The sequence below is a fragment of the Rana temporaria genome, chromosome 2, assembly GCF_905171775.1.
Source record: "Rana temporaria chromosome 2, aRanTem1.1, whole genome shotgun sequence".
Classification (NCBI taxonomy): Eukaryota; Metazoa; Chordata; class Amphibia; order Anura; family Ranidae; genus Rana; species Rana temporaria.
The window spans coordinates 263,902,626-263,915,477 of NC_053490.1; the positions used below are offsets into that span (position 1 = coordinate 263,902,626).

General features: G+C 45.3%; 1 protein-coding gene across 2 annotated transcripts in view; it reads right to left on the reverse strand.

The window, feature by feature from the left end:
* Positions 1-12,735, reverse strand: part of LOC120926729 (cytochrome c oxidase assembly factor 4 homolog, mitochondrial) — a 44,914-nt gene extending 32,179 nt beyond the window's left edge. The window contains exons 1-2 of one of the 2 annotated variants that reach the window (XR_005746984.1): positions 12,515-12,712; positions 175-231 (exon numbers count right to left, since the gene is read on the reverse strand). The gene's annotated coding sequence lies outside the window, so the exon portion shown is untranslated. Of the gene's footprint in view, positions 1-174; positions 232-12,514 lie in introns of both variants that reach the window. The other variant, XM_040336893.1, reaches the window with a different exon arrangement.
* Between the last annotated feature and the right edge of the window lie 117 nt (positions 12,736-12,852).

The following is a 12,852-nucleotide window of genomic DNA, read 5'->3' on the forward strand; positions in this document are numbered from 1 at the left end:
TACTTGTACTCAGTCCTAAAAAAGTGGTATCGGGACAACCCTAGCTGTCACAGTGGTCACATGATCAAGATTTGGTCACCCATGGACGCATTTGTTCAGCCTGTGGGTGTTAAAGCGGAAAATAAAGATTCTATTGGAATCTTATATCTGTTCAAAAAGGGCAAAGAAAAATACCTGTTGGTCCTGCCAGAAATACGATGTGGCCCTTAAGTCAGGAAATCCGATGCGGCCCTGAAATTAGGAAATGCAATGCAGTTCAGAAATCCAATGAGGTCTGTTAAATAAACAATTGAAATGTTTTTATTATATCCGTTCAAAAAATAAATATATAGAAATGCATTAACATGGGACTGGAAGTGAACTCTCTAGGAGGAGAACCTCTGGGGGAGTCCAGGGTGGATGGAGATCTGGGGGTCCTAGTAGATCACAGACTGAGCAATAGCATGCAATGCCAAGCTGCAGCATGCTTTACAAAGAGGATTTATTTACCAGGACGTGTGGCCACTCCATGAAGTTGGAGAAATGGTTTCATCCCAACCTCCTCCCCACCATAATGTATAGCGGATACCAGGCTACCGTGCGGCTCTCCCGTTCTGGGAGGGAGAACGAGTTTCCTGCGTGCCTACTGGGGTGCGCATAGGCAAATGTCTGATCGCTGTGTGTCTTGGACACAGATCGGGGCCGAGGGCCCTTTACCATGTGATCAGCGGTGTCCAATCACAGCTGGCCATGTGTAAACAGCCCTGCCAGTTATCAGCTCTACTTTCCTCACACAGAGACAGCGTGTGAGAAAAGGAGAGACAATCTGACCAGGGCACAGTGAGTACTGCGGAAAAATGGATATTACCGCGCTTATCAAAGGAGGGGAAACAGAGAGGGGAAGAAAGGGGGAGGGGAAATGAAAGTGATGAGAAGTGGAGGTACAGCTGCGGCACTGGAAGGTGTATCAAACCATAAGCAATTGAAAATGGAGAGGGTAGTGCTGCGCTAATCAGTGGTGAATGGATAAGTGAATAAACAGGTGGGGGAGGGGAATGAAAGTAGGTGTAATTGAAATGAGGAGCAATATAGCCCAAATGGCATCAGCATAAAAATAAATATAAATGATCAGTGAACAATAACAGTAATGGTGCAAATCATATAACTACACAGGTTCCTCTTAATGTGATGAAATACACTATAAGTAATGGTGCAAAAATTTTTTTCAGATAACTGTGCTAAGTGACACTCCTATATTGGTGATAAACAGTCCATCAACAGAGTTTGAAAAATATTAGCAAAAAATATAAGTAAAATTTCAAAAGTCCAAGAAAGCAAAAGTGCAAGTGTAGGTCCGCAATATGGAGTGAGAGGAAAATGGGTATCCAGTGATCCTTTTAGGGTAAGTAAGGATGTCCCCTTACCTTACTGCTGTAAGGTAACAGCATATAGATCCAACCACATTAGATGGTTCACTCGATGGGCTCTGATCCAACAACGGCAGGTCCTCCTTGGAGTTCTCGTCCCAGATTGGTCAGTTTCTCGCCCCAAAGAAATAAAGCATCGATGGTGTGATACCGTTTTAAAAATTTTAATTCTCAAAGAAAATAGACAGGGGTACTCACATAATCCAAAATACAATTGAGCATGTAAAAAAGAGGGGCAATCTGTCGCCAACGTCACCTCCGATACCTCTCAGTGGACTCATGCGCATTCGTCACTATCATGTGACTTCCTCAGGAGTAGTGAGAGGCATAAATGGGATCCTTTTTATAAGGTGACTTGTTTAGTAGGCTGTAAGTAAACTCAGCTGTTTGCCATGTAAATAATGCAGCTGCAGCCATTTTCCCGTAGTCTGCTAGGCATTTAATAGTAAAATCAAAAAATCAAAAAATTTCGCCCAGCATATAAAATATTTAAATTAGTAGCATTCAGATGGTGGGTGACAGATATGACATCTCATTTATATGGTTAACAATGAAAAAAATTGAAAAAACTTAAAAGCTTCAGCCAGGGGACGGAGACCATGGGGGGGGGCAAACACAGAAGTCCCATTGTACCATCATAACATTCTGTGTTGACAGTACACAGCATTCTACAGGAAGTCTGGCAGCCGCCATTTTGTTGTAGCTCAAAAGTACCATCATAACATTCTGTGCTGACAGTACACAGCGTTCTACAGGAAGTCTGGCAGCCGCCATTTTGTTGTAGCATGGAACAAATGCTAGGAGATACCAACACCTACAACCGCCTTCTGAGTAATCCCATGTTTAAATGCAGAAAAGCCTTGGAACAGATTGTACATTTAGGACTAAAAAGAGGAATCCTGGATAAGAAAGAAGCACAATATCTGATCCCTACATCATGTCGCACACCTATTGTATACTCACTCCCCAAAATACATAAGAACAGCACGAATCCACCGCCCAGACCTATAGTAAATGGAATTGATTCCTTAACTGCAAGAATGGGGCAATACATTGACTTCTATTTACAGCCAGTAGTTCAGAGTACAAGAGCGTATCTTAGAGACACAAAACAGATGTTACAATGCCTGGATGATATACCAAGAGATGATGGACCCTTTTGGCTAGCAACAGCAGACGTATCGTCGTTATACACGATCATACTACATCATCAAGCATGCGAAGCAGTCAAATGGGGCCTCAGGAAATATTCCCAGTTGCCCTGCATCCAACGAAAATATCTGGTAAAAAGTTTGGACTTTTGTCTTAAAAATAGCTACTTCTGGTATGGCGGCAATTACTTTTTCCAGAAAACCGGCGTAGCCATGGGGGCAAAATTTGCCCCTAGTGTAGCTGGGCTTTTTATGGCCCAATGGGAAGAAGGGAAAATCTTCTCTGAACCTCCTGATGATCTGTACATATATAAAAGATATATTGATGATATCTTCATACTGTGGAGGGGCGAGAAAGAAACGCTAGCAGATTTTCTACAAGATTTAAATACCAATGACAGAAACATTGAACTTTCTTGGGAAATCAGCAACAAAAAGATCACATTCCTAGACCTAGAGGTGGAACAAGAAAATAATGAACTCCGGTCTAAAACTCATTTTAAAAATGTGGATCGTAATAGCTACTTGCCGCTTGAAAGTTGTCATCACAGAAACTGGCTTTTTAACATTCCAAAAGGGCAATTAATGCGCCTAAGACGAAATTGTACAGACAAAGATACTTTTCTCACCCAAGCAAAAGACATGGGAGAAAGGTTTAAACAAAAAGGATACGACAATTCCTTTATTAACCAGAAGATTGCAGAAGTGGCAACAATGGATAGACAGACTCTTATGAGTGATAAGCCTAAACAAAAAATGCATAAAGACTTGATGCCTATCATCTTCGATTACAGTATACAACATAAATGCATTGAAAAAGTCATTAGACGCCATTGGAATATACTACTGGCTGACAAAGAACTGGGGGGTGTCCTTCCACCGATTCCAAAGTTCGTATATAAAAGGGCACCTACTATTAGGGACAAAATTGTTAAAAATGTGCCTGATCCGCCTAAAAATAAAAACAACTTCCTCTCTTTTTTCACTGGTAAAGGTTTTTTTCCATGCAAAAGATGCTACGCATGTTTGAGAACTCACAAACCAAACCAGAAGAGGAAAGATTTTACTGCAACTAGTACAGGAGATGTATACGAAATAAAAGAATTTATCTGCTGTAACACAGAGGGAGTTGTATACGCACTCGAATGCAGTTGCGGTCTACAATACATAGGCCGGACAAAAACCTACGTTAGATCTACCGGTAACGGTATTTCTACGAGCCTTCCAGGACGGCACACCAGAGAGAGGTAAGGGCTCCTCCCACCGGAAACACAATCAATTGACAAGTTTGTTATAAGTTCCCACCCCTCCCCTTGCTCCTCAGTATTTAAAAAAGTAATCTTGAACTGGTTCACAAGGGGCACCCCATCGGTACTTACCCTTTAGCGTATAGCTTACCTTTCTTCACATAGGGTGGGTAGTAGGCCTGCCGTCCTGGAAGGCTCGTAGAAATACCGTTACCGGTAGATCTAACGTAGGTTTTCTCCTACGCCTTCCAGGACGGCACACCAGAGAGGATATAAAAGGACCTCAGGCCTACCTCAGGGTGGGACCACAGCTTGGAGGACCTTCCGACCGAAAGCCAGGTCTTGCTGTGACAACAATTCTACACGGTAGTGTTTCAGGAAGGTGTGATGACTTGACCAGGTAGCCGCAGTACGGATCTGGTCCCAGGAGGCACCTGCTCTCTCCGCCCAAGATGTCGCCAGAGATCTGGTTGAATGAGCTTTGATATTAAGTGGAGCTGGTTCTCCTGCACACTGATAAGCCTCTGTAATAGCTTCTCTAATCCATTTGGAGACTGACGGCCTTGAGGCCTGTAATCCCTTCCTGACCCCACCATAGAGGATTAGGAGATGGTTAGATTTCCTGAAACTTTTGGTTCTATCTAAATATATAAGAAGACATCTTCTTACGTCCAAACAGTGGAACTTAAACTCCTTCTCGTTCTTTGGTTCTGAACAAAAGGACGGCAATATCATTTCTTGCGTCCTGTTGAGTAAGGATGCTACTTTAGGTAGGTATAAGGGATCTGCCCTAAGAGTGACCCTGTCTGGTTGCACCCTAAGAAAAGGCTCTTTCATAGACAGAGCTTGCAGATCTCCTACCCTCCTGGCTGTAGTAATAGCCAACAAAAAAGTTAATTTTAACGTAAGGAACCTAAGGGAAACTTTCTCTAAAGGTTCAAAAGGGGGCATAGATAATGACTCTAAAACCCTAGTAAGGTCCCATGGTGGACAGAAGCTTTTAAGGACGGGGGACATTCTTTCCCTAGCTAGTAAGAACCTCTTAACTAGGTCGTCCTTCGCTAATCTTTTATCCAGGTACACCGAGAGGGCCGCTACCTGTACTCGCAGGGTGCTAACCTTAAGCCCGGCGTCTGCTCCATCCTGGAGAAAATCCAGGATAACCGGAACCGACTGGGAAGACTTTTGTCTTTTTCTACTCCAGGTCTGGAAAGTTCTCCATATCTTTGAGTAGATCTGTCTGGTGACCGGTTTTCTACTTGTAAGGAGAGTATCAATCACCCTTTCTGAACAACCTTTTTGTTTCAGAATCTGGCGCTCACTAACCAGGCTGTTAGCTGAAAGAACTCTGGTCTCGAGTGAAACACTGGACCTTGTCTGAGAAGATCTGTCCTGGCTGGGAGTCTCAGAGGCTCTGCTACTGACATGAACCTCAGGTTCGCAAACCATGTCCTCCTTGGCCACCATGGGGCAATAAGGAGGACCTGACCTGGGGACTTGCTGACTTTCTGAAGTACCCGCGGAATTAGCGCCAGGGGTGGGAAAGCGTAGGCCATTCTGAAGTGCCAGTTCTGGGACAGCGCATCCAGGCCCTCGGAATCCCGTTCTACCGAGGCTGAGAAGTACCTGTTCACTTTCCTGTTCTTCCGGTTCGCGAACAGATCTATGTCTGGTTCGCCAAACTGAAGAACTAAGGCCTGAAAGACCTCGGGACTCAATTCCCATTCCCCCTGTCTTAATTGTTGGCGACTGAGGAAGTCCGCTTCTATGTTGTCTGTCCCCTTTATATGTATGGCTGAGATGGAGGTGACATTCTTCTCTGCCCAACCCAGGATTTTCATGGTTAGTTCCAATAGGGGACCGGATCTGGTACCGCCTTGGTGATTCAGGTAGGCTACTACTGTAGCGTTGTCTGAGCTCACCTGGACCTCCCTGTCTGTGACATCTTGCTGGAAGGCCTTCAGAGCTTCTCCCACTGCTCTGAGCTCCCTGGTATTGGAAGATTGATGAGCCAGGAGGTGGCACCATCTTCCTTGGGCCTTTTTCTTTCCCAAGTGGGCACCCCACCCCCATGTGCTGGCATCCGTAGTCAATTTTACCGGATCCCATTGTGCCCAAGGTCGACCTTCCCTTAGGTTTTGGTGACTGGTCCACCACTCTAGGGATGACAGGACCTGAGGGGTGAGTACAATCTCCTGATCCAGGGATTCCTTCTTCTTGTCCCAAGAAGACAGAAAGAAAAAATGGAGCATCCTTGCATGTAATTGGGACCAGACTACTGCTGGTATGGATGCCGACATTAAGCCTAGCACTCTCATAACTGACCTCCTGGGAAGTCTGGGGAATCTCACCAGATTCTCTGCTCCTGACACTAATTTTCTTATTTTTTCCTCTGGCAGGAAGAGCGTCTGAAGCCTGGAGTCTATAGTGTAGCCCAGGAAATTTTTTACCTGTTCTGGTATGAGGGAGGATTTCTCTAAATTGATAATCCAGCCTAGGCTTTCTAAAAACTCCATCACCCTGTTGGTATCCCTCTGAACCTGTGACTCTGTCTGACCGGAGATCAGTAGATCGTCCAGGTATGGTATAAGGCATATTCCTTGAAGATGTAGGAATGCTACTGCCTCTGCCAGTATCTTTGTAAAGATTCTGGGGCTGGAGGTTAGGCCGAAGGGTAGTGCCCTGAACTGCCAATGAAAGATTTCCTCCCCTACCACCACCGCAAACCTCAAAAAGGCCTGATGGTCCACGTGAATTGGCACGTGCAAATAGGCGTCCTTCAGGTCTATGGTCGTCATGTAGGTTTCCTTCATGAGGTTCTTTCTTACTGAGTAAATACTCTCCATGGAGAATTTCTTTTGTTCTAAAAATCCGTTTAGTTTTTTTAGGTTTACTATCAGGCGGAATTTTCCTGATGGTTTCTGAACCAAAAACACGTGGGAATAGAACCCCCGGTATTGCTGTTCTACTGGCACTGGTGTTATTACTAGTTGCTCTGCCAATTCCTGAACCCCCTCCAAGAGGGCCCTTCTTTTTAGGATATCCTTGGGGAGCTGCGTGAGGGTGATCATAGGGGGGGGAAAGGTGACAAATTCCAGGCGGAACCCATCCCTTATAAGCTCGTGTATGTAGGGACTGTCTGAAATATTTTCCCACTGTTGTATAAACTGGGACAGCCTCCCCCCTACCTTGACCTTGGCGTCACTTGGCCTGTTTAGTCTCAGCCTTGGCGGAGGGAAAGAGTAAGTTATTCTTTTTGTTCCCTTTGCCATAAAACCAGCGCCTATTGGGTTCTCTTTTATATTTCTGCTTGTTCTGCCCCTGGGGGCCTCGAAAAGTCTTCTTAAACCCATCTTTCTTAGGTTTCACAGGGAATTTCTTTCCCTTTTCTGAAGACCTAGCTAGGACATCATCCAATCCTTGGCCAAACAGAAGTGAACCCTGGAAAGGGAGTCCACATAGTTTTCCCTTTGATGTGACATCCCCATCCCAGGCTTTAACCCAGATAGCTCGCCTGGACGAGTTAATCAAGGCCGCTGTTTTGGCTGAAGCTTTGGTAGTTTCCAAAGCGGCATCTGCCAAGTATGCGACAGCTTTTCCTATCAAAGATAGAGACCCCAAGATTTCCTCTGACTCTGTAAACTGGCCGAGGTGTTCTGCCAGTTTCTCTACCCATAGGTCTGCATTCCTGGCTACACAGGTCGCAGCTAATGCTGGGGCCATAGAAGCTGTGTTAGCCTCCCATGCTTTTCTTAGGAGTGATTCGGTCCTACGATCCATTAGATCTTTAATACTGCCAGCATCTTCAAATGAGAGGTCTGACTGTTTAGTGACCTGAGACAGGGCCGCATCCAGTTTCGGAAGTTTAAAGAAAGCTTCCCCAACTGATTGGGTGAACGGGTACTTCCGTTTCCAGGTTTTCTGAGTGGTTAGTCTCCTTTCTGGATATTTCCATTCTTGTAGGATTATTTCTTTTAGAGATTGGTGGAGAGGGAAGACTCTATCCTGTGTTTCACTGAGTCCCCTATACACCTTATCCTGTGCAGAGGTCGTTTTAGGAACCTCTGGAATTTCTTCAGTGGCATAGATTGCCTGAAGGAGACTGTCCACGTCCTCTGCTGAGAAGAGGAATCTTTTCAATTTTCCTTCTTCCTGAGACATGACTGAGTCTCTATCCTCCTCACCCTCTGAGCTATGTCTAGTGACCTGGCTCATGACCTCACTTTCCTCTTCCTCCAGATCATGAGAAAAGACCTGGGAGGATAAGAAAGGGGTACTGGGTCCTGCAACTAGCCTTCCCTGAGAACTTGAAGTCTCTCTAGGGGCCGGTTCCTCTGTACTAGGGCCTGTGGCTGCTTGTGTGGCTGTCTCCCTGAGAGCTCTAACCGTGGCCAACATTTCAGACTGCATTGACAAGAGAAAATCTTTCATCATGGCAGCTGCTTCCTTCCCAGCCAACTGGTTAATACATTTGTGGCAGAAGGGTTTGGTATAGGATTTTGGGAGTTTATCTTTACAGTTTCCACATTTTTTAGAGGAACTACCACTAGCAGATGCTGAGGATTGAGCAGAGGCCCCCTGGGTTTCACCGGGAGATTCTGTTAGAGAGGGGACATAATAAAAACAAACATGTTATTTTTTCCCACTTCAGAGCTGCAGGCTGTACTAGGGAGAAAAGAGAGAGAGAACGAGGAAGGCAGCCGTTACCAGCTGCATCCTGCGACTCAGGAACTCTCACTCTCCCCTTTTCTCCCTTTCCAGGAGGGACAGTACTCACCGACCCCCGATCTGGATTTGGTAGCCGCAGCGCTAGTCTTCCCTTCCTCTTCCATCATGAGGAGGTTGACTGGGTCCTTGGCTTGCCGGTACCTGTTCGCAGGGTTTATCCGCCGCCGACCCCACCGCTCCACGCTGCTCTCCACGCCGAGGCGTCACTTCCGGGTTGCCGTGTAGGGAACGCCCACTCTCCGGTGACGCGCTTCCTGTACCTCCGAACGAGGTCTGGAGCGCAATGCTCCTCTGCAAACCCCCCCAGGAAGAAGAGTTAGCAGCGTGGCGGATTTTTGTGCAGAGGGACGATGGCTTTTTCACCACAGCTCAGAGCGTCCATGCCTGTCTTTGTGGCGACCTGTGAGCGACCGAAGCCAACAGGTCAGTTCAGCTCTCCCCGGCCTCCCTGAACCTGCCTCAACAGGGGTACCCTTCGACTTCACCGTCTCCAGGTAATATAAAACAACAAACGTGCCGCTGTGTTCGGGAGAAACACAATCAAAATACTGAGGAGCAAGGGGAGGGGTGGGAACTTATAACAAACTTGTCAATTGATTGTGTTTCCGGTGGGAGGAGCCCTTATCTCTCTCTGGTGTGCCGTCCTGGAAGGCGTAGGAGAAAAGAGCATTACGAGTGCGTATAAAAGAACATGTCCAAAACATCCTTAAAGGTTTCGATAAACATAGTGTATCAAGACACTTCCTTACCCACCACAATAAAGATCCGACACATCTTAAATTTTGGGGCATAGAGCCCTATGTGAGACACTGGCGAGGCGGGCATAAAGTTAGAACATTGAGCCAGTTAGAATCTCGCTGGATATTTACTCTGGATACTTTTGCTCCCCGAGGTCTTAACATAGATTTTGATCTTAATTGTTTTTTAAGTGACCGATAAGACTTTATTTTTTGATTTATTTCTTGCTTCACTTACCCTCTCTGTTCTCTCCTTTTCGCTATCTAATATTGATGACGTAGATTGTTTTTAATCTGTATATGTGGATCTGTTCGCACACGTCATCTACGTCTTTTAACCTTATGTGGCATATCCATTCAATGAAATTAAATATGTCGACATACATTCATTTAAATTTTTTATACTTTTTAACATATATATATTTTTTTTAACAAATTATTCTGGCTCTCAATATTTTTTAATATACCAATTGAGCCTCAATCTTCTCGGTGCATTATGAGTGTGTATATACACATAAATTCCTGCTCCCCTGTGTTTTTAATTGTTTCCCTCGAGTGCTCCCTTGTGAGGATGCCGTGTGTCACCATTTAACAAGCATTGGCTTCAAAAAAATGGCCGCGGCTCCACTTCCGGTGGCTGCAAGGTGGCTGCAGCTCCACTTCCGGCGGCGCTCGTTTTGATAGACGCCGCCGATACGTGATGGAAGCCTATTTGTGATGCTGGCCGAGGTCGGGGGGCCCCATGCAGGCCCCCGACCAGACATCAGACAGAATGGCTCACTTTTGTAAGACGTATCCCCAGCGCTCTGTGAGATGCTGGGGACGTCTTTTGAGCTACAACAAAATGGCGGCTGCCAGACTTCCTGTAGAACGCTGTGTACTGTCAGCACAGAATGTTATGATGGTACTTTTGAGCTACAACAAAATGGCGGCTGCCAGACTTCCTGTAGAATGCTGTGTACTGTCAACACAGAATGTTATGATGGTACAATGGGACTTCTGTGTTTGCCCCCCCCCATGGTCTCCGTCCCCTGGCTGAAGCTTTTAAGTTTTTTCAATTTTTTTCATTGTTAACCATATAAATGAGATGTCATATCTGTCACCCACCATCTGAATGCTACTAATTTAAATATTTTATATGCTGGGCGAAATTTTTTGATTTTTTGATTTTACTATTAAATGCCTAGCAGACTACGGGAAAATGGCTGCAGCTGCATTATTTACATGGCAAACAGCTGAGTTTACTTACAGCCTACTAAACAAGTCACCTTATAAAAAGGATCCCATTTATGCCTCTCACTACTCCTGAGGAAGTCACATGATAGTGACGAATGCGCATGAGTCCACTGAGAGGTATCGGAGGTGACGTTGGCGACAGATTGCCCCTCTTTTTTACATGCTCAATTGTATTTTGGATTATGTGAGTACCCCTGTCTATTTTCTTTGAGAATTAAAATTTTTAAAACGGTATCACACCATCGATGCTTTATTTCTTTGTGGCGAGAAACTGACCAATCTGGGACGAGAACCCCAAGGAGGACCTGCCGTTGTTGGATCAGAGCCCATCGAGTGAACCATCTAATGTGGTTGGATCTATATGCTGTTACCTTACAGCAGTAAGGTAAGGGGACATCCTTACTTACCCTAAAAGGATCACTGGATACCCATTTTCCTCTCACTCCATATTGCGGACCTACACTTGCACTTTTGCTTTCTTGGACTTTTGAAATTTTACTTATATTTTTTGCTAATATTTTTCAAACTCTGATGGACTGTTTATCACCAATATAGGAGTGTCACTTAGCACAGTTATCTGAAAAAAATTTTTGCACCATTACTTATAGTGTATTTCATCACATTAAGAGGAACCTGTGTAGTTATATGATTTGCACCATTACTGTTATTGTTCACTGATCATTTATATTTATTTTTATGCTGATGCCATTTGGGCTATATTGCTCCTCATTTCAATTACACCTACTTTCATTCCCCTCCCCCACCTGTTTATTCACTTATCCATTCACCACTGATTAGCGCAGCACTACCCTCCCCATTTTCACAGTGAGTACTGCATTTACACTGATCATCAGTGACCATCAGTGCAGACTCAGTTACCATAAACACAGCCTCATCAGTACCCGTCAGTGCAGCATATCAGTGCCCGTCAGCGCAGCCTCGTCAGTGGCGCATATCAGCGCAGCCTCGTCAGTGGCGCATATCAGCGCAGCCTCGTCAGTGGCGCATATCAGCGCAGCCTCGTCAGTGGCGCATACCAGCAGCGAACATCTTGTTACACCCATCCCATATAGTGCGGGCTGGGTGTAACAAGATGTCCGCTGCTGCTTTTATGTGGCCAAGTCCAGGGTGTAGCAAGATGGGCAGCATAGAAAAAAAAGTTTAAGTTCCTTTCATGTAATTTAGTTCAGTGCCTGCCCATAAGTGCCAGCCATCTGTCAGTGCCCATCCATCAGAACCAGCTATGCGTCAGTGCCCATCAGTGCCAGTGCGTGCTATCTATCAGTGCCACCTATCAGTGCATGCCACCTCTCAGTGCCATCTTTCAGTGCGTGATACCTATCAGTGCCATCTTTCAGTGCAAGCCATCAGTGCATGCCACCTATCATTGCATACCACCTATCAGTGCCATCTTTCAGTGCGTGATACCTATCAGTGCCACCTTTCAGTGCGTGATACCTATCAGTGCCACCTTTCAGTGCAAGCCATCAGTGCATGCCACCTATCATTGCATACCACCTATCAGTGCGTCACATGACATTAAAAAAAAGTATCGGTAATCGGTATCGGCGAGTACTTGAAAAAGTTTCGGTACTTGTACTCGGTCTTAAAAAAGTGGTATTGAGACAACCCTACTATAAACACACACACCCACACGAGTTGGACTGGGGTCTTTAATCAACCTCACCAACGATATGACTATGAATGGCGTCACACTGCCACAGGACAAAGCACGCAGCCACTCTCCTGAAGTTGCTAGCTGCCTGGCTGCTTCTCTGCAGTCCCTGGCCTGGAGCAAGCCAGGACTTCTGACTTTCCTGTTCTGGAAGCAGAGGATTACCATGACAACCAGTGTTTTCTTGCAATGGCAAAACCCTCTCCTTCCTCTGGCAGATTTCTATAGAAATCCTTAAATAAATTCCTTAATACAGAACATCTCAGGAGCTAAGAAGAAATCTTCCCTGGTAATCAGGGGCAGCACATGTCATATAATACAGATCATGTCTCACCTGGACAGGCTCTCTTGTTTCCTCTCCTACCTTTACTTCTCTCTTTACAACACTTTCCAATGTCACCAAACTCCTTTCCTTGCAATGCTTTCACCTTTTTTTTTTTTTAAATGTCCTCAATTTATAGGCAAAAATTTAACAGTGTCGGACATTTTTCTGAAGCCTTCGCCATTCAAACAGATACAGACGATCCTACAAAAAATGGCAGCGAAACGGAGACAAAGATTACAGGCGGTGTTTTCAACAGATTCGGTGATGTGAAATTTCACCCAATGCACCCACCTGCGTTCCAAATACCGGATATACGTCTCAATAGTGCGTTCCAAGTGCCTCGCCAC